We start from the raw sequence: 27,498 nt of genomic DNA on the forward strand, positions 1-27,498 counted from the left end.
CGACTTCCGTCAATTTAGGCTATTCTTCATCTACTGGACACATAAATCAATGGACGGACATTTGCACTGTAGATTCAAGTATGTGGAAGTGTTTCATTGTGTATGTGTGTTTGTATGGGAAGGTGTGTGTGTGTGTGTGTGATGATCATTGGCTGAAACACTCTACAGACTGATAGAGAAGTAGCAGCTTGCAGAGCTAATAGAGAGAGAAAGAGAGAGGGTTTTTTTCTGTTAATGTTTGTTTGTCAATATTGTCGGGAAACAGTGTTGACTGCATTTGTCAAGCTCTATCATTCAACACTGTTACCAACATTAATATAAGAAACAACTTAAAAATCAGTTAACTAATGAGAATATAAAATGTATTAATAATTATAAAGCAACACTTGGGTCCCTTACTAGCCTTAGGCTAATATTTTAATTTATTTGTTTGTTTTTAATCATTAAATTAAATTGAGTTTTATGTGTTTTTGTTCATTTTGTCAATTATATTGAAAATTATTTTATTGATATTTATTCTTTTTTTAATGGGAAATATACATTTATCAATAACTATAATGCAATACTTGGGTTTTAATCTAGCTATAATGTATTAATTTATTGTATGTATTCATCAGTTCATGGTTTAAAAAAAATAATTATTGTACATATTATATTTTCCTATTTGTATGATGACATTTTGATATTTATATTTATTTTATACATTTTATATATTATCTTCTGAAATAAATGTATGTGAAATATATATTTATCAATAATATAAAGCAACAGTTGGGTCCCATACTAGCTTTAGCAAACTATTTATTTTATTGTATTCATTAATTTATTCTAATATATTTTACAGTTTGAAATGTATGTATTTTTTTTCTTTGATTTTTATTAGGTACAAAAACTAAATAAATCTAAATTTGAAATATATATTTAGAAATGTTGAAGTAACATTCATACAAAAACTGTAAGCTTACAAACAGACAACAAAATGACTAGTAGATAAGGAAATATATTTACTATTAATTAAGAGTTCTTCAAACTCGTAATTTGCTGCTTTTTGATAGTAAGGTAGTTGTTTGTAGTAGTTCTGTTCATGCAGAATAAGCCATGTGCTTAATAACTACTAATAAACAGCCAATATGCTAGTAATAAACAACTAGTCAGTAAATTGTGTACCCTTATCTAAAGTGTTTCCAAATTACTTATTTTGACCTCTAAACATTTTCTGAAGGCTAAAGGTGCTGTGAGCAATTTCAGTTATTTCTTTAACTTCCGCCACTTATTCTCCAAAGACATGTCAGCCATCTCCATGTCAGGAAAGATGAACATCCATATGATTGACAAGCAAAGAGTGTTTCTGATTAGCTGCTTCCTTGACTCTTTTTTGTTGTTTAAGTATCTTGGGCTGATTTCTTTCAGGACGCGTTTTACAATAATGTTAGCATACTCAATTTTTGCTCATTTTCAGTCTAGACCTTCTCTTAAATCCATCCTGTCTCCTCGTCCAGTTTCCATCAGAAGCGTAGTGCGTGAAAGTATCATGTAACCCCAGTGGGCGTTAGGGGATCTTATCGTTAAGGCTAACGGCTAGTGGCAGTGAGTGAGATACAGGGGCTGCTGTGGCGCTGGTCCAGCTCCTGTGGTTAATGAGCACGGGGGCCGTTAGCTGCAGACACAGCTGCTATGATTTAGGCGCCAGTCATCTCTCCATCCCACTACTGACAGATGAGGCGCTGGAGCAATATGTTCTGGGTGAAATCAGAGACAACGTATTGAGTTGTCTAGGTGTGTGTGTGTGTGTGGGTGGGTGGGTTGTGCAATCTGCCTTAACACTTTTCGTTTCACTTGCTGTGTATCGCATTATATTGAGGAAATGAAATGAACCTATAGCAGTGTTTAAAGAGATAGTTCACCCAAAAATGACAGTTGTGTTGTTATTACTTTCATGTCATTCCAAACTCTTCTGGAATGTATTTCTTTTGTAGGCCAATGTATTTCAATGTATTTGTTTTATTATTGTTTTATTAATTAAAAAAAAAAGATGTATTTTGAGTTTTTTTGTGAAATAGTTTTAAATACTAGTTTTAAATTGTGAAATATTTATTACTATTATTTAATAAAACAAAAATCTATATTTTTTTAAAGTATAGTTTTTCACCATTTGCATCAATTACTATATTTTCTTTACAAGGTAAGGTACAAAAACTGGTTTATTATTAACTAAAACCATAAAGAAAATGTTTTCTTTAAGGATGCCTATGATTCATCAAAAATAAAAAAGAAGAAGAAGAAGAAGAAGAAAAAAGGAAGGTTTTGTGTTTTACCTGGTATTAACAGGCTTTAAACACCAATCAGCAAACTTGCTTTTGCAATCACTATTGCAGTGAGCAAACTAACTAACTGATTAAGTCGAGTGAAACCAAGGGGCAGTGGCATTGCAGCTTTGGAGACAGAGGACACGAAAAGAATGAATGAATGAAAGAGTGAGTTCAGTATTCAGAGAGTTCAGAGGGTCAGAACGAGAAGGAATCCTCAGGCTGATGGATGAGAGTCGGCCTTTGAGAAGAGACAGAGCTGCAGAAACAGGAGCGCAGCGCAGAAACAGACAGATGGTCAGACGGATGAGTGTGAGTCCACTCTGCCCGACGGATGGTCAGAGCGGGTTCGGGTGAGGAGTCAGAGTTCACGCTAGGTTTAGGGTCACCCTCACCGACACAGACTGATGAGCCAAAAGAATGTTCTGAAAACTCTAAATCAACTTTTTCACAAGCTCTCTGAAATGTTGTCAGCCTGACAGTTCATATGAATGAATGACCAGTTAAGTAGTGTAATCTATCTATCTATCTATCTATCTATCTATCTATCTATCTATCTATCTATCTATCTATCTATCTATCTATCTATCTATCTATCTATCTATCTATCTATCTATCTATCTATCTATCTATCTATCTATCTATCTATCTATCTATCTATGTTAAGATATTGATTTGCATAAGTATTTGATCCCCTACCAACCAGCAAAAATTCTGGCTCCCACAGACTGGTTATGTGCCAATGCTAACACAGATTCCATTCCAACCTCTCCCATCACAATGGGGAAGACCAAATTGCCATCAAAGGATGTCTGACAAGATTGTGGATCTGCACAAGACTTGAATGGGCTACAAGACCATCAGCAAGAAGCTTGGTGAGAAGGAGTCAACTGTTGGGGCGATTATTTGGAAATCGAAGAAATGCAAAACAAGCATCGATTGGCCTGGGTCTGGAGCTCCGTGCAAGGCCTCGCCTCATGGGGTAAGGGGTGATCATGAGAGAGGTGAGGGATCAGCCCAGAAATGCACGGGATAAGCTTGTTAAATAGCTTAATGCAGTTGGTACCTCAGTCACCAAGCAAAACCATTAGTAACACATTACACTGCAATGAACTGAAATCCTGCAGCACTCACAAGGTCCCCCTGTTCAAGAAGGCACATGTGCAGTACAGGCCCATTTAAAGTTTGCCAAAGAACACCTTAAATGAATCAGAGTAGGCTTGGGAGAACGTTCTGTGGTCAGATGAGACCAAAATTGAGCTTTTTGGCATTAATTTGACTCGCCGTGTTTGGAGGGAGAGAAATGCTGACTATGACCTCAAGAACACCATCCCTACAGTCAAGCACGGAGGTGGAAACATGCTTTGGGGCTGTTTTTCTGTTAAGGGTGCAGGACGACTTCACCGCATTGAGGGGCAAATGGACGGGGCCATGCAATGTAAAATCTTGGATGAGAACCTCCAGAACACTGAAGATGAGTCATGGATGTGTCTTCTAGCTTGACAATGACCCGAAACATACCGAGTGGCTCAAGATGATGCACATTAAGGTCATGGAGGGGCCTAACCAGTCTCCAGACCTCAATCCAATAGAAAATCTGTGGGGGTAGATTGATTTACAAATCAATTTTTAAATGTCATATTATGTGTCTTTTCTATTCCTTATCTATTTGTTCGTCCGTTCTATCTGATATTCAATCTGTCCTTTTAATGTTTTGTCTGTTTGTCGTTCTGTCTGTCTGCCTGTCTATCTATCATTCTACCATTTGCTCTCTCTATATATCATTCTGTCTGTATCTCTGTGTCTATCCGTGTATCATTCTAGCGTTCCATCACTCTGTCTATCATTATATCGACCGACTGATCCACCAACCCCATATAAAGAAAGTCCCAGTCAGGTGGTTTCAGGCTCCGGACCGCAGTTTTTCCAGAGATCCCTGAGGGAACTGTAGTTTTTAAAGACTTACTGAAATCCATCTCCTCCTCCTCCTTCCCTTCTTTCTTCTCCCTGGTGTGCGCTTTGTGCTGTCTGGCAGCAGATCAAAGCACATTTGTGAATGTCACCCATGGGTATGGAAAAGGGAAAAAGAGAGAGGGAGAGATCGAGAGAAATGAGATAAACCATTCATTAGTGACAAACTAAACTCCGACCGTTCCGTTTAATGTGGGCATAGTTCAAGACTTTGGCATTTATGTGTATTCCCACCCCTTTCTCCTCCCCTCTCCTCCTCCTTCCTCCTGTCTCTGTCATCAAGTGATGATAAATGAAAAGAAAGGTTGTTCTATGGAGTCTTATTGTTGTATTTAGTAAATGCACATCAGTGTATTTATTTATATGTGTATATTACATATCAACTTGTCATATCTGCTGAATCTATCACCTAAACACACATCATTTCCTATATTGGCATTGTCATATCAGCACTGTTTTAATAATGCAATTGTAAAGCATGAGAATTCACACAATACAGTGGTTTTCAGTCTAGAACAAAGACTTTGTTTGATATATTTATTACATTCTTAACGACATTGCAAATACTGATGTACAGATGTCACATTTTTTATTAAACTAAATGCATTTGAAGTGGAAGGGACAATTTATAACATTTAGTTTGTAAGACTGTGCTCTTGGTAACAGTTTATGTGCTCTCTGTATGAATCTTTAGCAGTGACTCATGCTGTCAGATTGATTCAGTGCACCTTTCCTTTAGCCTCAGGGGTGAGTTTGAGAGTTCATACACACACATACAGGAGTACAACACTATTAAAACTGTTGAGGGTCACAGTCAGTCATGATTACAGTAGCTAAATCATGATAATTCCCATTAGATTATCCCACTTCCTGTGTCCTTTATCTGCTCCCATCTCTCTATACTGTGTGAAAATCTGCTCTTACTGGTTCAGAAGAATTTGCATCATCAAAGCACGTTGTAACTCAAGTAGTTAATTTCCTCAGGTTCAGCAAAACCAAAACAGCACTCACACATGTACAGTACCACACTGTGTTTGATACGGCAAATATGAGGGAGGACTGTGGGAGAACCTTTTACTTAGGACTTCGTCTGGGCTAAAGTGTTCTATCTGTTGAAGCATCTTTAGACCAAGTATGCTGCAAAATGAACTCTCTCATGGCATTCACTCTTACTCTGAACTTATTTGATCTCTGTTACCTGCCACGGGGACATTTCTCATCACCAGGTGCAAAGGAAATGCCCTATGGGTTAGGTGGGCGGGACTTCCTGTAGCTTCCTTATATTTTTTTTTAACTGTAATCCATCGATCCAACATAAATCCCTCAAAACAGTCACAACTGGGTAAAGGAAGGTGGAGGCTTTACAGGTAACAGCTTCCTGGAATGTGACTGAACTTCTGTAGACATTTGACTCAACACTGTTAACTTGGCCTGAGACTCAATACCCTGTCAATCACAAAATTCTAAAAGCCCCGCCCCTTATGTGTGTTTATTTATAAAATCTTTTGGCTAATTTGAACATTAGAATGTAGTAGGTCTATTAAAAAACAATTGTAGATGTTTAGTGCAGAAAAGCCAAGATTCCATCTGGACCTGCTTTTAATCTTGCTGTGGTCCCGTTATATTTTTAGATCATCTAATCTTTGGTCTTTCCACACCTTTTTACCATTTATGTGAAGAAAATGGCCTTCAGACTTGGGAAAAAATGCTATATTATCTGTCTGAAATGTGTCATTAGTCTGTCCAGATACATGTTGAATGGGTTAAGTGTGGGTCTGTGGGGTTTAGGAAGTGAGGAAAAGGCGGACAAACGTGTGTAGTCAACGTTTCACCACTGGAAACAAGACGCACGCTCTGGCAGCTGGAAACCATTTGCTTCCAAAGATGCTTAGGAGTGGAAACACACAGGCACACAAACACTCACACACATATATACACATAGCTACTGCAGTTACATAACATGAAAGGACAAGTGAATAACAGACAAAAAAGATAAATTGAAACTTTAATCATCAAACTTCTGATAACAAGTGGTTGCTGGTTCAGAACAGAGGTTGAATGTTATGGATTCCTGTCAAACAGGAACTTGAGTGTTTTCAGCACTGGCAGGCTTTCCGTGATGTCCCATCTGTTGTATGAATCCATAAGTCAATCAAATTAAGGGGAGGAATGTAAGTTGAGGTGTGTGTGTGGTCTTGTGTGGATTAGTTTAAAATGCAGGGCTGTTTATGAGCACTGCTGTTAGTTTGGGTATAATTACAGAGAGATGTTCTCCTGTGTGTGTGATTTGAGTTTAAACAGGAGTCTGTAATAAAACATAGGTCCTGGGTTGCTGAGAGTAATGCAGTACAATCATGCAGGTTTGGATTATTAATAAGGTTTATCATCATTGCCCTCTATTGGACTCTGCTCTACTATAAATATAAGTGAAGCGCTTATGGCATGAACAATACAATGAACGTCTCAGGGGTAATGAGAGCGTGAGCGCCTCTACAGTAGGACAAGCCCGCCACCTAGTGTAAGTATTAGAAAACTGTAGAGTCAGTGGAGCATAGTGCGCATGCGCAATTTGATTTAAAGGTAAGAGCTGCAATGTTATTACAGGCATAAAACGCTTTATTGTATATAAGCATACATTATATATATATAAATCAATTACTTTACTAATACTTATTTCAGTATTTTAAATTTACTGTTACATTTAGCTGTTAAAGTTTGTTTTGGGGCTTTAATAATGAATTGCTTTTTGGACTGAAATGTCTGGAGCATATGCACAAGCTGCTAAACAATCAGCTCAGAAAATTGAAGTTTGGACAGCAGCCTTTAGCAATTGTATTACTGCATGAATATAGTTAAATATATTTATAATAAACTATTAAGTTCTAAATTAATGAAAATAATACGTATTGTATTTTTAAGTTCATATTTTTATTTTTAGCTAAAAAAAAAAAAAAAAAGACGTAGTGTATTTTTCACTGATTTACTCTTTGCATGCATGTAGGATAGTAGATTAAACTGATCTTAAACCTCACACGTTTTCTCAAAAACTGAAAAGAAAACACAATAAACACAATAACTGAAAAAATCCCCCAGAAGAATCATGCCATTTGAATTTATTTCAGGTTAATTTGCATGACTGCATCTTTAGTGCTTTGGGGAAAAAAATAAAATAATTTTTTTAGCATTTCTTAAATTTAAAACAAAGAAAACACAGTAAATCAAATTTCCATTGCATGTCAATCCTCATGAATGTAGAAATTAAATATATTTATTTTGTAAAGTTAGTGACTTGTTCTTGTCCTGTAGAGTCTTCCTTTGCGATTATTTCAGCTTGGCGCATGCAAGTGTGCTCTTGAAGGCTTTAAAGAGTTGGTTGGGTAGATAGCTGAAATGAAGGAAGGAAGTTTGTGCCTCTTTCTCCAGACTGGCCAGTTCCTGTACAGTCGGGGCCAGTATATCCATGGCCCTCGTAGAGACCAAATGGGGTGTGTGAGAGGAAATAGATACAGAGATAAGTAACAGACACAATGAATGAAAACTATACAAACAGGACACCTGAGAGGTACACTCACTCCCTGCAGCCCTGCGCTGGCCATAAGTCACTTTGTCATCAAATTCATCCACAGGTACTTTGATGTCCGGTTCACACTAAATAATGGTGCAACAACTAAAATGGAAAACAGTTAAAATGAGCATAGTTCAAATCTTCTTCATGTCATGTAAATGTATTGAGTATGCTCTCACCTCTTTCTCGTTGTACCACATAGTACTTCCTCCATTCTCTTTAGAGTCTGGTGTTATAGCAGCCTTTTCCTCTGTTGGGACAAACATGGTACCACACCTGTGTGAATCCCACAAAGACGGACAATTAACAAACGAACACATTAGATTTCTACATCAACAGTTCTGCTTTACTTCCAGCTTACCTTCTCTTTCTCCATAGCAAACAGTGATATACTGTAGCCAAACCCATCCTGTGATGACAACAGATATCAATGAATGATTAAAGTGTAAACGCAGACTAATGATACAAGATAAATGCTGGCCGTTACCTGTCCGCTCTGCCGACTCTTCCAATGCGATGAACATAGTTCTGCTTCTCATCTGGTAGAGTCACATTTATCACTGAAAAACAGAAAAAATACTGCACTTTTCTTTGTTTTTGAAGTCCCCCCCAATGCAATTATTTTGAAAAACAAATTGATCTATGCATGAATTATTTTTTACAATAATTTAATAAAATGTTTTATGATAAAATTATTTTAGAACCATTTTACTACTATAATAAATTTAATAGTATTCTTTGTTTTACTAAATCACTATTAGTGTTGTTTGTATTATTATTTTTATGATTAACAGTATATTTTTAATTATTACAAATACATTTTATTATTAATAATATAATTTAATAGTATAATTTATTTTATTATTTATTATATATCTATTATCATTAAGGAATACATGTTTCTATAGTTGTTGTCTAATGATTTAATTATTATGAAATTATATATTAATTTGAAAATTAAAAGAATCAGCATTTTTTGTTAGGAAATGTAAAAATACAAAATTATTAGTATCGTTACATAAACACCACTCTGAAGTTAAAATCAGAAAACAGAAATTCTTCTTTCTTACCATAAGGAACACCATGAATGTCGATTCCTCTAGCAGCCACATCTGTGCAAATCAGAAACTTCACTTCCTGTTTCTAAAGTAGGATGATGAAAGAATACTTCAATAGATTGAGTATTATCAGAAAAGTAAAAAAAACAAAAAAAAAACACACATATATATATATATATATATACACACACACACACACACACACATATATATATATATATATGTATATATATATATATAATCATCTATACAAATTTAAATCCTTTTTTTTTTTTTTACCTTGAATCGCTCCAAGTTATATTTGCGCTCATTTGGTTTCCTGTCACCATGAAAACAGACACAAGAAAACTGGTGTCCTTTTTTTGTCTGGACCTGTAGAAAAAGCCAAATGTTTGCATCCAGACCTGATGGGATATAATGGCTGTTAGATAATGAAGCTAAAAGCCCGAGCCGTGTGCCCACCTCACCTCTTCCCTGTTTGATTAAGTGCTGCTCCATGATGTCACAGTCGATCTTTGTCCTGCAGAAGACGATGGCCCGATCCATCTTATGCTCCTTAATGGCTCTGATCGCATACTCTCCCTTCAGAATCTTAATGGCCACTGACCACATCTCTGATAAAGCCATATAACATGATTCACTGCAAGACCTTCACATCAGACCACGTCAAAGTCCTTTTCACAACTGATAACACGAACCTGGAGATATTCAGATATTTCACCATAATGTTCTTAATGGCAGGCGGTTCTTACCTGGTGTGTTGGCTCCAGGTCATGTGTCATCCTTGGCATGAACTTCATCAGTCTGTGAAGAAAACATCAGTGATTTACAGTTTTACAACATTCTGAAGTTTAAAAAGGCAGAATGAAGTGAGACCTTTGCAAGTGTTGAATAAATGTACCCTGATGTGGTTCTTTCCTGGTCTCTCCCAAAGCCCGTCAGTTTTTGGGTTGACTGGCACCACCACATGATGGACCGTTTCTGGTACAGAATCTTCTCCTTTCAGATCCACCCATGTGGACCCTCATGATGAAGTCAGTGTAGCCAGCTGACAAGAGTCCATCCTGAACAAATTTATTCAGTCAAAAATCATACTTTCCCATATTCTCAAATAAATTTAACCTGAAATCTAGACAAACTTTTACCAAATGAGGTAAAAGTTAAAATGGCAGTAAAATCAACAGCATGTTGGAATTCATGCTGTCAACAGAAGTTGTAGTCAAGCCAAAGTGTTCCTTTAATGCTAAAACTGTACAGAGTTTTATAAATGGAAGTGTTCAACATACACACTCATCCAGCACCAGGAAACGGACTTGGGAAAGATCCAGCTTTCCTGTGGATATGAGATCATCCAGTCTGCCCGGGGTCCCAACCGCAATGTCAACCTAAAAGTACAATGAAGTGATAAAAAAAAAAAGATTAATACAAAAAGATGACTAAATTCTGTATGACAGACAAGGGCAGGGGTCTTAAATTCTATGCATCCTTGCTGAATATAAAAATTAAGTAATAAAAGTCTTTAAAAAATCTTTCACCCTTAGCTTTTGAACATTAGTTTATATTTCATTTAGCTTTAGCGTTAAAGATAAATTAGTATATTTTCACCAAATCATATTTTGAGATAAATAAATAAATAAATCAATGATTTCAATCCGTTACTCTCAGCTCCCCTCAGTTTGGGGTAATCAACATATTTCTTAAACTGGTTGACATTATTGAGGGTTTGTTCAGCCAGCTCTTTAGACGGCTCAATGATGAGAGCTCTGGGGGCGTTAGAACTGGATTTGACCTGACTCACTTTAGCACTGCCTGAGGACAAATACACATGACAGACAGAATGCAAGGAAACGTTAATACAAGCCCTGCAGGCAGTGAAAAATCGATGTGGTTTGAAGCTCACCTGTTTGGCTGGATTTGACCACATGACCGTCTAAAGCCTGGTTCACGGCCACGTATCCATCTTTAGGTTGGTTTTTGAAAGGTTCATCACCAAAGTTAAATTTCAGTTCAGCATTCTGGATTTAAATGACATAAACATGCATTTTAAGAAAAGCTGTTTTGAAAAGGAAATGATAGATAGCAACAACAAGCCGTGTACGTATATGTCGGATACCTTCAGCACACAAGAAGCAAAGTAGGGCTGGTTTTTCAGCTGTGGAGGGATCTCAAATGCCAGACCCAGCATTACCTGTGAATCAGTTATAGTGCATGGTATACTGATATTAAAAAGAGTTTTATGGTACCAAACATTTATAGAGAGAGAGAGACACACTACTATTCAAAACTTTGGAGATCTTCAATGCTCACCTTTTATTTGAAACAGTTTAGCATTTTATTATTTTTGTGTAAACAGTAAAAAAAATTCAGGATTCTTTGATGAATAATAAAAAAAAAAAGCATTTGAAACAGAAATGTTCTGTCCTTGCATTACTGAACTGGTAAGGTAATGTATAACATTATATTATGAATTATTATACATTATCTTGATGACAATTTAGCATAGCTCTGCAAAGTGTGACGGCATGCTCAATTAAATTAAATCAAATTATTCACTAAAACATTTCAAAAGGCTTAAATTACAAACAAGCCTTACCATTTTTCTAGAATGACATTTGGCCTTTATCCGGTACTGTGTAGCATCCGATGGTGTCGTGCATAGTGAACTCCTGGAAAAGACATACATTTTGTCAATCAACCAAAACTTGAGTCAAATCAAATGCCTTCATCATGCCTCACCTCTCCATAACTATCAAACTGCTTATTGTTAGATTTCTTTCCAGTTCCCCCAAAGCCGAATCCATATTTGTCTGTTCCTAAGAGAGGGTAAAAATAGAATACTAAACATTACCATAAATAAACCGATCAGTATAATGAGGTCATACACAAACATACCCAAGTCCAGTGATGCCTGGGCAGTGGACCAGCCCACCCTGCACAGCCCTTGATCATGACAGGCTACTTCATAATAATACTTCCCTGGAGAAAAATAAGCAGAATAAATCTTCCCAAGAATTGTTTGGTTTTGGAAAGAAACACAAAAAAGTGGTCTCTTACCTTTTGTGACTGCTTTGGTGGAACGACAGCTATGCCACTCTTTGAACTCTCTGCTCTGACAGCACAGGCCATCTTGACCAATAGCTGAAGGAGAAAAAAACTAAATGGAATAAAATGATTTTGTCGCAACAAAAAAAGTGGAAATAAGCTTCCAGAATCTCGATGAATTTCGATGAAGAGTTCGGAATCAAACCAGGTTAGGCCTGTCACATAAAAGTGTTAAACACTTACCAAATGCAGAACTTCTGTCATAGGGGTTCATATGCCACTTATTAAAAACTGGAATGGACAAGAAACCCAAAAATAAATTTTGCACTTATATATATATATATTTAGCTTTATTAAATTTAGTAAAAAAAACAAACAAAAAAAAACAATAACAACATTATAGTTTGCTATTACTGTGTGATCAAAACAAGCCACTAAAAACAAGTTCTGTCACCAGAAAGAAAAAATAATCACTATATTAATTCTTACCCATGGAATATCAGTGTAAACTAATAGCGGCTTTATACATAAATGAGTTGAATGCTGATCTATAGATGAAGGTTTAATACCTGCTCCTCTGGTCTTTACAGCACTGCATCCCTTATTCCCGTCCTGCTGGTCTTTAAGGGTCTCATAAACTATTTGGATGATTGGAATACTGAAGGCCTACAAGACCACTCTGACGTGTCATCACAGCTATTTTTATGGTAAAGTACACAGTCACAGAAAAAAACATATTAATATCAATGGCTTCACACTTACTCCAGTTTTTCCGCTCCCAGTCTCAGCAGCAGCCTGTGAACATAAAAACACAAGTGAGCACAGAGGTGGTTCTCGTTCTCTTTCTCTCCCTCACACACACACACAGCACTGGATTTCGATCTCACCATGGGCACATCTCCTCCGCCCAGAATCAGTGGGATGGATTCAGCCTGAATGTCTGTTGGCAACGTGAAATAGAGGATCAAACCTTTAACTACTTTAAGAATGCACAGATAACTAACTTATTAATACATCTATTTTGTGTCTATGAATAACTATTCGAGAGCGTCTAACACACAGCCAGTCCATTTCTTCCATCGCCTGTGCAATTTCAGGCATCACTCCCATTTCTAGAAATCAAAACGACAAGATATCAGGATCGCAAATAGTTTAATCACACTCAATATATAATAAAGAAAAACATTTTCTGATAGTTTTACTAAAATGTTGATAGATCAATCTCACCGCCGAATGCTGCCATGGTACCAAACTCTCCTTCGGATTTAACGTGTGCTGGATGCTGGTTTCGCAATTCATTTCCGTCTGTCTTTTTTTTTTTTGTGATAAAAAGAGATAAAGAAAAAAAAAAACATTATTTCACCACCTATAACGACAAGCATTTTAAAATTACGTTTTAGTTATGGAATACGTTCGGAAAACCATCTAAAAATAATTAGGCTTGTATTAGCCGGTAGTATTAGTCTTTTAGATTAAAAGATTCGCTTCCCAGAGTCCCTCACAGACCGCCGTAGTGTGACGTGGGCGCAGTCCAGTTCATTGAAATCATGGCAGGTGATGTTATTCTAGAAGACGAAGAGGAGAATGTTTTATATTATTTATTTATTAACACAGAATTGTCCGCCAGACACAGATACGCAGGTTTGTCGAAATATACACAAATGTTTATTTGCACCCGATATTAAAACATTACTGTACGTGTAATTAATTAAGCAGATCTGTTTAGTTATTTTGAGCCACGTATTCAAGTTCATCATCATCATCCAGAATTTATTAACCTGTAAATATGATTATGTAATAAATATCTTTATTATGATTTACAACTCGTCATATATTCTTTTTTTCTGTATTTCTATTGTCAATTATAATCACCAGCTGCAGTTTTGAGGAGCAGGTTCAAGTTCAAACTTCAGAACTATTGATTCAACAGCCTGCTGACAGCTGGTCAAAACAGTCTATGATATCATTCATAGACTTCGTGTTTGTTTGTGTTCTATTTTCAGTTGTGGACTGAAGTAACACAGTAACCAAGTGCAGAAATGAGATGCAGCACATTTGAAATGTTTGCAAGATGGCATGTTTATTAATGCAAACCGAATATGTCTCAGAAGTAAGATAAAACGTGACTGTAATTTCTACGTAGGCCACTCACACGTTTCTTTCCAAATCAGATTTGCAGAGAAGAGTGTTTTGGTATGAGTATGTTTATTTGGCAGACGTGTTTACTCAAGATATAAACTCCATCTGAATAATACAAGACCTGATTCTAATAGCATCTTATTTCGTGATTTAAGTCCTATAAAGTTGTTTATGAGTCTACTTATGTCAGATTTTTGCGGTTTCTGGGGATTAGTTTGTTTTAACATGAGAAATACTTAATCTACACATTCACTTCAATTTTTAATACAACATCTTTCTATTAAAATGATGCCTTGATTTGCAGTTTTTAGATTATTTGCACATTATATTCAGTGTTATATTGTCATTTATATATAACTATAGTTCTGAATTAGTGTTTTTTTTTTAATTAACGTTCTTTTTTAATTTGAGTTTTATGGTAAGTTTTAGTTATTTTTATGTTCCTTTATCATTTTTAATAGTTAATTTAAAAATAAAAGTTTTATATAGCTTTAGCATTTATAGATATTTAGCACTATTTATTCTGATACATTTTTAGTACATTAGTTTTCTTTTTAACAACAGTTTTCTTTTTTTCCATCTGAAATTTATATTTTTAGTTTTATTCCTAAGTTTTGAATAGTTTTAGTTACACACACACACACACACACACACACACACACTTTATGAGCTGGTTTGCTTTGCTGCCTTGACTTGGTACAGATATTATTGAATAATAGTCGAAATATTGTGTCTTTACAGGGCCCTTCAGGTTTATTCTGCACTACCTTTGGTGCAGGTGAGATGTTATCTCTTCTTTTTGTATTTACAGTGAAGTATACAGTAGCTGCATATTTAGAATTTGTAATAGATAATGATTCTCCCATATTTAAATAATTAGACATGAAGATATAACACCACAATCAGTACCTTTAAAAAGTTTGGGGTCAATAAGATTTTTAAATGTTCTTCAAAGAAGTTTCTCATGCTCACCAAGGCTTCATGTATTTAATCAAAATTATATTAAAAATGATTACAACTGTTATCATCTATTTTAATATAGTTTATAATTTATGTATGTGTTTATATGATGGCAAAGCTGAATTTTCAGTTCTTAAAAATCTTTCGACTTCAAAGTTGTGAATGGCAGTTTGTATGTCAAGAAGACATAGTACCAGATTATTCAGCTATTAATGTTTGTGTGAGTATATGTATTTTTTCTGTATTTCAGCCCCAGTTCAACTCTGCCACCTGGACTGGTTCATCTTGCAAACATCAACTGAACTGGCAGCTGGTGCTGGCAAGGTAATATTACCAGTATTTGACACACTGTATACAAGCCTTTCAGACAGAGAGTTTGACAGACAGAGAGAGAGTCTTATTCCAGGTGTGGTTTATCAGGTTCATCTGCAGTGTGAAAAGCTCTTTTGCAATTGAAGCTTCAGCATTTGCTGCATATTGATCATCCACACCTCATTGACTCTGCATTGCTAAAGCGTATACTGTGTCTCACCAAAAATCATTGGATTTGGCCCCCTAATTATGACTCTTTTGTGTATAGAGTTGTTTTAGGTTCATTATAACCACAACAACACATTTCTTGGATTTTCAAGAAACCATTTGTTTGTGTGTTTTGGTTCTTGTGTGATATCCAAAATTAATTAAATATCTGTTTGTGGATGCAAGCCATGTAATCTCAATCAAACTCATTTTTTTTCTTCAATGTTCTGCGTGTTCCTGCCAGTTATCTAGTTATGCAAAACAGTCCAATACAAGCAGAGACAGCAAGCTTTAATTAGCTATTGATTTCCAGATGGAAGACAACATTCTCTGTTTTAGAAATGTTTATTTTTGGCCCCATGTTTGCTTACACAGTCATTCTGTCTTCTTTTTTTCCCATTTTTTATTTTTATTTAATTTATTTATGTTTTCCTTCCAGTAATGGGAAGCTCCTGGCTGTGGTTCAGGACCAATGCTTGGAAATTAGGTAATTCTGCACATCGATTGGAAATGTTTGCCTTTTCTGTAATTGGTTAATTTTTCACACACTTGTCTCAGGTGCTGTTCAGCTGAGCAAAGCTACTTCTGAAATAGATGATTTGGTGCAGATGATGTATTTCTAAATATTTGTTTGTGTGTTTTCATGTACAATTCAGTTTCAGTAGGTGTGATTTATTTCTCTTGGCACCAGCTTATCCGCACGCGCAGAAATGAAAGTGTCACGCTTCAGGGTCTAAGTAATTCACAGCCTGATGTTCTGAAAACAACCCCTAAACATCAAATTGCTGAATCTAAAAAATCTATAGTTTCTCCATATTCTCCTATATTTGCTTACCGAGGCTGATGGAACCTCAAAATGCTCATGTCTTCTAATGGGCTTCTTGCGCTCTTTCAGGTCCTCTAGAGACGACTTTGGATCCATCATAGGAAAATGCCAAGATACAGTAAACAATTAGTTTTTTAGTTATTAACAGACCATTAACCCAGATTTTTAACAAAATTAGTTACATATAACCAAATGTTTCTGTGAAATTTGACATTTTTGGCAAATATTGCTTGATTTCCAAAAATGTTTACAGCATTGGAACCTAAAACCATTTTAATCCTTATTAGAACAGTTCATGAATTATTGATCAGGTGACGTATATTATGTATAGAAATGTATTTACTATAAACCACATATTGCTATATGCTGTAATTGTGTGTGTGTGTGTGTGTGTGTGTAATATATATAATATATTCTCCTTATCTTCGATTGATATCTGCCACTTTGAGTTTCCAGTCTTTGGTTAAGTAGGCTCTTACTTGTTATTCTCTTCCCTTTTCTATATTTTATAGCTTTACATTTGCGTTGAATATTTTATGAGCAATATCATTCAGGGACTAGGCCTGCAGACATGCAAGTCTGCTTTCAATTCACTTTCATTTGTACTGTCCTAGTTCATTTCAGTTCATTTCATGGAGATTTGCATTCAGCCAATATCATCTATAAAGACGTAATTTCCAGTGGTGTGAAGTATATGTAATGGATGTGTTTGATTCACTTTGCGCAGTCTTTTGTGCTCTATATTCACACTTCTTTCTTGCATTTTTCCTCTTTCGTCTTGAGGAGCAGAATGTGATGTTTTATGTGTAACAGATAAATGTGTGTTCTGTGCTTTAGCCCTGATGGGAAAGCTTTCCTCATCTCTGCAAACAAGAGTCAGTGCATGTACATTCTCAGCCGTTCATTAAAAAGGCATCTGTGTGTAAATGAATCTCTTCTAGTGAATGAAGTGTGAGTTAAGAGCATCAGATGAGAAAGAAAAATAATAAACAGTAATATGTATCAGTAGTAAATTAACACTGATTTATGCTGTCAGTTGTCTATGAACCCTCATTTGCTGCTTGCAGTTGCAGATAGACAGGGCATTAGGGTGAATGATACTTTGATTCGAAATATTAATATTATTTATATAAATAATGCTGATAACCAGTATATGGCTGATGTTAAAACTTATAAATGATATAATAATGGTAGTAGTAGTAATAATTATAATTAACAAAAAAGTCAAAATAAAAATAACTGGTACAGGTGAATTTAGGCATTATAATGTACAGTATAAATTTTTTTTTATTCTTTTATGTGTGATAAGGATTACATTTAACAGTGTAAATTATTAATTATTTGGTGTTAAATTATGGTAATTTAATTGTAATAATCCATTAAATGTAAAAAAATTAAATAAAATAAACAACAACAAAAATGCATATAAGCTTTTAGCCAATAATAATGTACCCATATATATAATGCATCCCTAACATAAATCTGTGTAGTGCAGCATGATTCATCATTATTTTTTTTTGGTCCAGGCATGGAACACTGGACAAGTAGATGACGTGATTGATGACGTGACATATCCTGTCATAAGATGTCACCTCCAAATGGGTAAGAATTAATAAGTGAATGCAAGGTAGCACAAACCATTACAGATCAACAGCATTCACCCCAAACTGAAATCATGAGTTGGTTACAATGAGCGGCTGCTCTAACCCTTTGCGTCCAAATGCAATTTAAGAGTTCCTCATGTTTGTTTCTTGTTGCTAGAGCTCAAAGTGACTCAGCGGTCTTTACGCTTTGAATCTCAGAGAGACTTTTTACAGCGAGTACACGCTCAACCGGTTGGCCTTGCTGACCTGGCATATTTCCTTTTATAAAATAAATAAATAAAACACTAAGTTTTTTCCCATTATTTAAATGAGATTTACGGTGTGCGAATCTGCCCAGATAGCATACAGTACACGCATCCCACAAATTCAGGCATATTGGCCCCAGCGTTCATCTTAGATTAATTAGCTTTTAACAGCTGAGAGGTGATTTATGGACCCTGCTTAAGCGTTTCCCCTACTGATATTTATCTTGCTAAGTGCCAGCGTTCATTGTGAATTAATGAATCTCTCTCCCCCGATATGTCTGTGGATTTCTACCTGAATAGAAATCGCCAGCTTGCGTTTCCAAGACCTCAGGGGTCGGACTGATGATAAGGTTACTATGGCGACCGCTTGCTTTGATGTGCGCTGCGCCGCAGTGTGCGTCTGATCTCAGCGGTGCGGCTCGGACCAAAGCCAAAATGTTTGTAATCAAAGGTCTGCTTTATTAACCCCCTCTTGTCTGATGAACGCTAGTTGGATGGTCTCGGTCTGTAGTCTGCAGGAGGCTTGGGGATGAAACGGTTGCTAGGCCCTGAAGCTGTTGTATCATGCAGTTTGTTTTAAGTGTTACTTTAGTGTTTAAGTACACAGATTTTATCACGCTGGGCTTTTGAACTTTAATTGAGGAGCCTTTGGGCTCATCCCGCACCGAATCGGCTGCTGTTTGACTGCGGTGAACGGTTTGGAGGCTGATCGCTCTTGAGTTTTCCTCATGATTTTTCATCCACCTGAAATATAAGAGCACCTGTTTGGCAGACAGAAAGAGGAGAGAGATGGATCAGAAAAAAAAAAAATATATATATATATATATTTTGGAAAGGCACCTTCTGTGAATTTGAGAGCATAAATTATTGCCACTAGAATTATTCTATTTTTCCACACTTTTTTCCCCCCACAGATCTCTTACTTTATTCAAAATACATTAATAATGCCATTCATTCATTTACATACAGGGACATAAGTGACCATTATGCATATATTTGAGCAAGTAACGTTAAGTTTGTTTAGACTTCTGTTCAAAAGTCTGGGGTCAGTAAGGTGTATATATTTTATTTGAGTATTCCTTGATATGTTTTTTTGAACTTACTCTTACTATAAGAATCCAGAAAAAGGTGTCACGGTTTTTGCGCTCAAGGCTGCTGAAGGTTCAGGTTTGCCATCATCGGAATAAATTAGTTTTTAAAATATATACAAATAGAAAATTTCTTAGTATTAATGTTTTTTTCCCTTCTTTTTCTTTTTTTTCCCAATCAAATAATAAATGCCGCTTTGGTGAGCATAAGAGACTTCTTTCTAAAACATTAAACAATCTTACTGACCCCAAACCTTTAAACAGGAGCTTCCAGATCACATCTAAATAGATTTTGTACTTCAGAAGGTTATGTTCTTCTTCCTTCTGCAGTACCCAAGGATCCAAACTTTCACTGGCGCAGGGTAGCGTGGAGTCATGACTGTGCTCTGTTGGCATATGCTGACAGCACTGGTACGGTCTGAGTCTTTGACCTGATGGCCAGCGAACTCTTCATTATTCCACCGGTATGTCACTCAAACTGATCTTCTGTATTTCTAACCTCATGTCATTCTCTCTCTGTCTGTCATTTCCTCAGTTATTCTCTCTCTTTCTCTCTCACACTCAGTCTGTTGAAATTGGTTCTACTTGCCATGTACAGTAACTTTTGGTGTTTCAGTGTAAATGATAGCTGTAATGACTGGCTCCTAATGACCAAATTTCAGGCCTGTGTGCGTTGCCCTCTGGCTTTTTGCACTGCTTGGCTCTTCTCATATTCTCTCGCTCTTTTTCTGTCTGTAGACTGGGTAGGCCTGACCCTCTCGAGAGGGGCCTTTCCCCACTCTGTTGCCCATGCAAGAAACACATTTTCTGGTTCCCTTCAGCTCGAAGCCCCCGGTGCCCTTGAAGGGCATTTTCTGTGTAGTTTCTCTATCAGAAAGGCAGCTCTCTTGCCCCTTTTACTATTTTCGAATTCCCCCTCATCCCCTCCTCTGCGTTTCTTTTGATTGCACTGCTAGTGAGGTCTCAGTCAGTCTATCGCTGGTCTCTCTCTCTCTCTCTTGCTGGCTCTCATCCTCCCCCACATTACTCTACACTCTTCCATCTCTCTGTCAGAAACTATTAGTTTAGTCTCACAAGATGCCTTCTCTCTATACCAGAGTCTGAGAGTGTAATGACCTGTATGACTCCATATATTTTTGTCACTTTCAAACTCTGTTTCCATCTCTACCTCATCTTTTTGATGTCTTTCTTTTTGTCCGTCTTTCTAGACTTTAAGCTTCCCAGGAGTTTTTAGCTATATGCAGCAGCTGGTCTGATGTTCTTGGAATACACTGCCAGCGCCCAGTGGTCAGCAGAGCTGCTGGTGATCAGCTACAGCGGTCAGCTCAAGAGTTAGCTGGTCAGGTAAATGCATAGGAGGAAATCCCACGGGGGGTCGGGGGGCACAGGAACCCCACCCCCATCTGAGGGTTGTCCCTCCTAAAAATATGATTAAAAAACCATGCTGTGTATTGTAAATAATAATGTTTTACTAACTTTGTAAGTAGTAAAACAACACAAACGCAAACAGGGCAAAAATGCATTTTAAGTTTAGACACATTTTGAGTCTCTCACTCACTTGCCTCACAGTGCTTTGGTCCAGATGCCTGCTTTACTCTTTTTCATCACCTCAGTGTGGCCAAATCCATGGTTATCACATGGAATTGGGCTGCTTTTAACTCTGCTGCCGCAGGTTGTTTTTCATGTCCTCGGGTAGAAGCGCCCTCAATAATGTAATATTTAGCCCCTGGAATGCGAATATTACTGGAGGAACCCCGCAGAAAATCATGGATTTTAACACCCCTGAACTAAATTTTTTTTACTTGGGGAACCCTCCTCGAAACGTGATTGTTATGGGCTTGTTTTGAGTCGGGGTAGGGGGAAAAAATCGATACAGCATAGTATCGCCATATTTTCCGCGGCAATACTGTATCGATACACGGACGTCAAGTATCGATCTTTTTATCATACTATTTGGTAGAATAACAACTGGTTTCTTTACAGTCCACTAGATGGTGGTGTTGAGTTTTTTCTAAAATCCCTTAATGCATGACAAGCCATTGATTATTCCACTTATTCTATGGCCATTTGCCAGCATTGACCACTTAAAGCTGTTTATGATGTTAGCAGCGCAATATTTAACAGGAAGAGTAAAAAACATATCGGTTATTTTCATCAGTTATGGCTTGTTAGCTCTAGCCTTCTGCCTGCTTCAAATCATACAAGGAAGACCACATTTATTTAAATAAATTATCGATCAAGAGACAGATGACAGTTGTGTGTGTGAATATACCTGTGTCTGTGCGTCTCTCTCTCTACAAACAATAAAGCTGTTTAGTTACTTCGATGTTAACTTGGTGCTGAGGAAAATAATGCAGGCCATCTAGTATCCATGTTATTTTATTAATAAAAGTCACAGGCAGCACTGCAAATATGTTTCTGTGTGTACGAAGTGCGATCTGCCATCTCTGACCTCTCTCCCTCTGTTTGTGTGTGAGTGGTGTGTGTGTGTGTGTGTGTGTATAAAAGCAGTGCATTAAAATAGAACAGTGATTAAACTGTAAGTTTTATTTTTATTTTTTTATTAACATTAATTTACTTTCAAATGCCCCAATTGCTGAAGGGTCTGCACAACTTTTTGGTACAAGCTTAAGCTGGATTGCTCAAAATGCCTGTAGTGACACAGCAGTGCATACCTGTTTACATTTAATTAAGGTTTACTACACTAGACTGTAATACAAAGAGTTGAGTTTGCCAGGTGCATACAACATTTATGACATATTTTCGTGAAAGTGTTTTTTTCAGTTTGTCTTGACAATTCCATTTTGCACTGCAACAATAAAATTTAAGTGAGATAAACAAACTGAGAAATGTTTCTTTTTAAAACAGATGCTGCTAAAGTTTTCATTTGGGGACGTAATTTGAAGTCGGATGAAGGTAATAAATTGCAGTATATCACAGAATATTGAAATATATTTAAAACAGCAATAATATTGTATCGTGACACAAGTATTGGGATAAAATTGTATTGTGGGGCCACTGGTGATTCCCATTGCTTGTTTTGAGTAGAAATTGGATGCTTTTTTTTCCCGAAAACCTGGCAACCCTGCATCCCCTCTATATGCACAAAATTAATAGTTGTTTATTATACGTGTGTGTGTGTGTGCGTGTATATATATATATATATGTTGTTATTGGTATTATATTGTATACATTTTAAAAATGTATATATAATTTAATACATATTAAAATATATATTAAATACTTTAACATATAATTTAATAAATATTACAATATATATTAAAGACTTTAACTAAATTTAACAACAATGTAAATTATATTTGAAATTAATAATATTTAAATAAAGAAAAAAAATATGTAAATCCAAAATCCAAATGGTGATGGAGGGTAACCAATTCAAAACAATGTTAATGTTGATGGAGAGTAACCTGTTCATGCGAAGACATTTGTGTTACACAGAAAATCAAACCATATAATACATAGCCACGAGAGTCAGAAAGTGGGTTAAAGGTTTGTGGGTATTTGTTGAGAAAGCACAAGCCTAATATTTAGACAACATTCTCAAGGACCATCTGATGGACTTTGCTGATAAAAATGGGAAGAGTTTGCCAGCATGGCAAGCTAGAATCTTAATGGGCTTATGCTATTTGTTTAGCCCGGTATTTAAATCCAAAAGTTGCAATAGGAGCCAGACTTTGTGTCTGTCATCAAGCGTTTTGGGAGGACATGCCAGGATAAGAAAGCATTAATCCTTCTTACTGTCTTTAAGCAATGTTATGGGATATTAGATAGTAGAGTATTTGTGTCCTAATACATGGCTCAAATGTTGAAGGATATTGAAACAAGACCACCAGAGAAGATTCTGATGATTCAGATTCAGTACTTGCGGGTCCTCTCTATCTTAATTCCCTCTGACTCTTTCAGGACCAGATATCCTGCAACTAAACCTAAAAGCCTGCGCCTTTTGTTTATCTCTGTTCTGAGGGTGAGGCTTAGCTTTGAGTATTAATGAAATTGCCTGCAGTTTCCAATTTGTAATTCTTTGTTTAATCATTCAGCTCAAGTTTTCAAAGTTAAAATCATCTGTTTGCGAGAGTAATGGCAGATGGAAAAAAAATCTACTTCATTCTCCTCAAAAACTTTGCTGCAGGCTTTGAAGCTCTGAAGAAAGCTTTTTCTTGTTCTCTCCCTCATGTTGTTGAATGGAAGTGTTTGCAGTTGCATTACTTTGAGGAAGTTTTTAAAGTCATTTAGAAATGCTGGACTAACATTAGACAAAATGGTGCTTTCAAAAGCATTTCTGACAAAGCTCTTTAGGAAACCATATTCTCACTCAGTCCTTAAGAAATTATTAAACTCAAAAAATTACTTAAAATTATATTTGTCCTTTGAAACCATTCAAACATGCAAACTTCAGTTGCCATTCTAATCAAGAGAGCAAAGCAATACATATCTTACTATAATCATTTGCGCTAAATTAACTGTATATTTTCAACACGGTACCCTGTAGTACCCTAACTATTGCTATTGTTTTTGATCATATACATATATAATGTCAAACTTAACATTGGTTTTCACTTCCATAACATTTATTTAGCTTACTCAAAGTGACGAGGTAATGTTTTTCACCATATGCTGTTGTTTTCCATTGATGTGTGTAAAATGTAAAAAAAAAAAAATTTGGCAGAGCAATTTTTATTTAAATTTTATTTAAATTCATTTGTGATAATAAAAACTCCATAATCATCCGGAAGAAAGAGGCGGGAACCGGCGCACAATCAAAATGAAACTTTAATAACTCCAAATAAACACAAACCAGCGCACCAGCCCCTCACTGACGACTGGTGCGCATAAATAAAAAGCAAAACATAAAATAATGGTCCTCTCTAGTCCTTCTCTATCGTCGCTCCAGTTTTATATCCTTCCATCTCCTATGTGGGACTCGAGACCGGCGGTGTGGCGCAGGTGTCGATAATTTCCCAATTATTCCGCCGGCCTCCCTCCTTGTTCCCACGTCCCTCTGCCCTGCCCCACTCGCAACATACCCCCATCGCCCCTCACAGGCCGGGGGGTACTCCCGAGACTGCGCTCTACTGCCTCCGGGGGGGGGACCGCTCACAGGTACCTGCAGAAACCTGGGGGTAGGACAGACGAGGCGAGAGAAAGGGAGATGGAAGGAGGAGCGACAGGGAAGGGAGAGGGGAGAGAGAAAAAAAAAAAGTCCGGTTCCCAGACGCACTGCTGCTCGGCCCTTCACCAGCTGGGTGATCTCCTACGCGGTGCCTGGCAGTGGCACTGGACGGCCCTCGGCAGACGGCACGACACTCCTCCGCCGCCCAGTGGACGGCGACAGCTCCTCCGGTTTTGGGCAGCCGGCAGTAGTCCCCCGTTCCCTGCTCCTCCTGATTCCTTCACGGAGGCAGCAGGCTCCGGCCCCCTGGCGAACGGCGCCGACTCCTCCGCTCCCTCATGGAAGGCAGCCGCCCCTCCATTTGGTGGGCGGCCGGTAGCAAGCTTGCCCGTCCCTGGCAACTCACTCCAGCCCACCGCCTTGAGCGTCCCCGGCGGCTCATACCTCGCCTGCTCGAGGGCACCGCGGATTCACCACAGCGGCGAGGGATCTTCAGCAGCGCGTCCCTCCTTCTTCCGGGCTTCGGCACCACTGTAATAATAAAAACTCCATAATCGTCGGGAAGAAGGAGGCGGGAACCGGCACACAATCAAAATGAAACTTTAATGACAAAAATAAACACGAAACAGCGCACCAGCCCCTCACTGACGACTCGTGCGCACAAAATAAAAACCAAAACATAAAATATGGCCCAGGCCTGGTCCTCTCTCGTCCTTCACTATCGTCGGACATCAGTTGGCCTTACTAGCCAATTAAAAACCCTTATTGTTAAGCCATGCATTTAGTTGATTATTCTCTTGAACAGTGTCTTGAACCACAGGTTTCATCTGGTCTAGTAATGTTGATACATTGATTTCCTGTTCCTGTTTTGCTCTCAGTGTTGGAACCAATCAGGGTTTTCAAGAGAATCACACCTTCAGTTTTTCTGCCCACTATTCTTAAGGCATTACCACAGCAATATATCATCCTGGCCACAGGTGAGACCCCCATCTAGAAGCTGTTTTTCTTGTGTGTGTGTGTTTGTGAAGGACTGTCAAAGGGATGTTTTTCTCTAAAAGTGAACACAAAATAATCTTTAGTGATTTGTGTTATTCCCACTATACATGTTTGAACTGAAATCCTCTATGGCTTGTGTTTTAGGCAGCGCTTACTTTTTTTTTTAAGAAAATATTTCAGATTTTAGTTGCCACATGGGGGCAGTCTTTATATACAGTGTGTAGAGGTGTGTGTGTACATTTGTTTGTATGTGCTGTTCACATGCGCAGATCAGATCAGGTAGCTTTCCTGTTTCATCAGCCCCTCAAGGACTACTTCGGCCTCATAAGAGGGTTGAGGTGCTCTGTGTGTGTGTATGTGTGTGTGTGTGTTTTCTTCTGACTCATGCTGCTGATGTGTTTGTGTGTTCCTCAGGTTGCTGCCGGTGGGAGGGTGTGAGTCTGGAGACGGTGATGTGTCCAGGGCGAGCTGCTGTGGGATCACAGCATGGAGGGTGTTGTCAGGGTCACCTCACTATAAACAGGTCATCAGTTATGAGGATGACAACAGTGCGGTGAGTTTGACTTTAGGCATGTAAGGGAATATTAATGTACTGATGATACAGTATCCATGACATGCACTCTTTCACAAAAAAAAAAAATGTATAGAAAAAAAAAAATCTTGGCCGTATCAGGTCTCTGATCATGGTTTTGATCTTTGATGTTACTGGTTTCCCACGGAGAGAAAAAAAAAAGACTAAAGAAGTGGAGCCTTAACTGAGTTTTTAATATTTTCAAAAAATCACTGTTTTGACATTAGTGTGTTGTGGTTGTTTGCCAAGTGTTGCTCTGCACTTGCTAAATTGTCCTGAGTGTGTGTTCACAGACGGTGATGCATTTCAACAGTCATAATCATAGTGAATCCTTCAATTTTAACTATACTATATTTTGTATTACATTACCTTTGCATCAAATTAGAAAAAACTAGTGAGTGCAGCTGTGAGGGTGTTGCTACCATGGCTGCGGGAGTGACAAATTTGACATCATTCTCTCCTCTGATTTCTGTTATCTGTGTCTTTTTGAAAGTCATGATGAAAAATCTATTTTGGAGGTTTTTTTTTTGCTGTTTGAGCAAATGTAAATGCAAAAATTATATTTAACAAAGTCTCCTGTTCACCATTATACATTTACCCAACTAATACCCAAATATTTAGCTAGGTTGCTGGTTGCTTGGGCATTGATGGTGTTTTTTGAGTGGTTGTGGGGGCATTGCTAGGGGCTTGATTCCTCAGTGTTGCTTATTGATTCATTTTTTTTAACTAAAGTATTCTGAGTGGTTAGCAAGTTACAAAATATTTTCTGTGGTATTGCTGTGGTGCTGTGAGTGGTTACTAAAGTCTAACTTATATGTCTAAGTTATTGTTAGATTGTAGCAATGTGGTTGGGCATCTGGGTAGTTAATATGGTGATGCTTACTGGTCAAAAGAGCCTACAGTCTTTATGGTATTTTTGCCCATATGCATAACTTGGTTTATTGTTTTTTTTTCATCGGCTGTTTGGTCACTTTGCAAAACTATTTGCAAATTGTTCCTTTACAAATCCCCAACTCCAAGTGTGTTCAGTGCTTGCTTTTGTATTGTTTTGTATGAGAAGGGTACGGAAACTCTAGTAGTTTATGCATTTGTATGGGCTGCTCTACCCCTTAAGAAACAGATATTTCAAGGAGTAAAGTCACTTCTGCACAGACTGCTGCTCAGAATGCACAGTCATACATTCTTTCTCACATCACAGTATTTCACAAACCTGAAAGCACATGCTCATTTCTGGTTTTCTGAGGTTGTAAAGGTTTTATGTAGTGAGCTCTGGAAGCTGCATTGTAGGCTTAGTAAGAACTTTAGTACTGAAGCTTCTAGCTGTTTATTCTCTCCTACAGATCCAATGATAATGACTTCTGATTGAACTGGTGGAACCTGTTTTGATATTCTTCATATTTATTTAATGTTCAATTATTTATTTAGTTATTGGCTTAATATAGTGTTACTGAACGTATAAGAACTCATGGTGTGTATT

General features: G+C 37.2%; 2 pseudogenes; one reads left to right on the forward strand and one right to left on the reverse strand.

The window, feature by feature from the left end:
- Positions 1–7,261: 7,261 nt before the first annotated feature.
- On the reverse strand, positions 7,262–12,946 carry LOC113120838 (ATP-dependent RNA helicase DDX1-like; annotated as a pseudogene).
- Positions 12,947–13,527: 581 nt separating this feature from the next.
- LOC113037909 (neuroblastoma-amplified sequence-like) overlaps positions 13,528–27,498 on the forward strand; it is a 146,009-nt pseudogene continuing 132,038 nt past the window's right edge.

Source organism: Carassius auratus, chromosome 20, assembly GCF_003368295.1.
Source record: "Carassius auratus strain Wakin chromosome 20, ASM336829v1, whole genome shotgun sequence".
NCBI classification, from domain to species: Eukaryota; Metazoa; Chordata; class Actinopteri; order Cypriniformes; family Cyprinidae; genus Carassius; species Carassius auratus.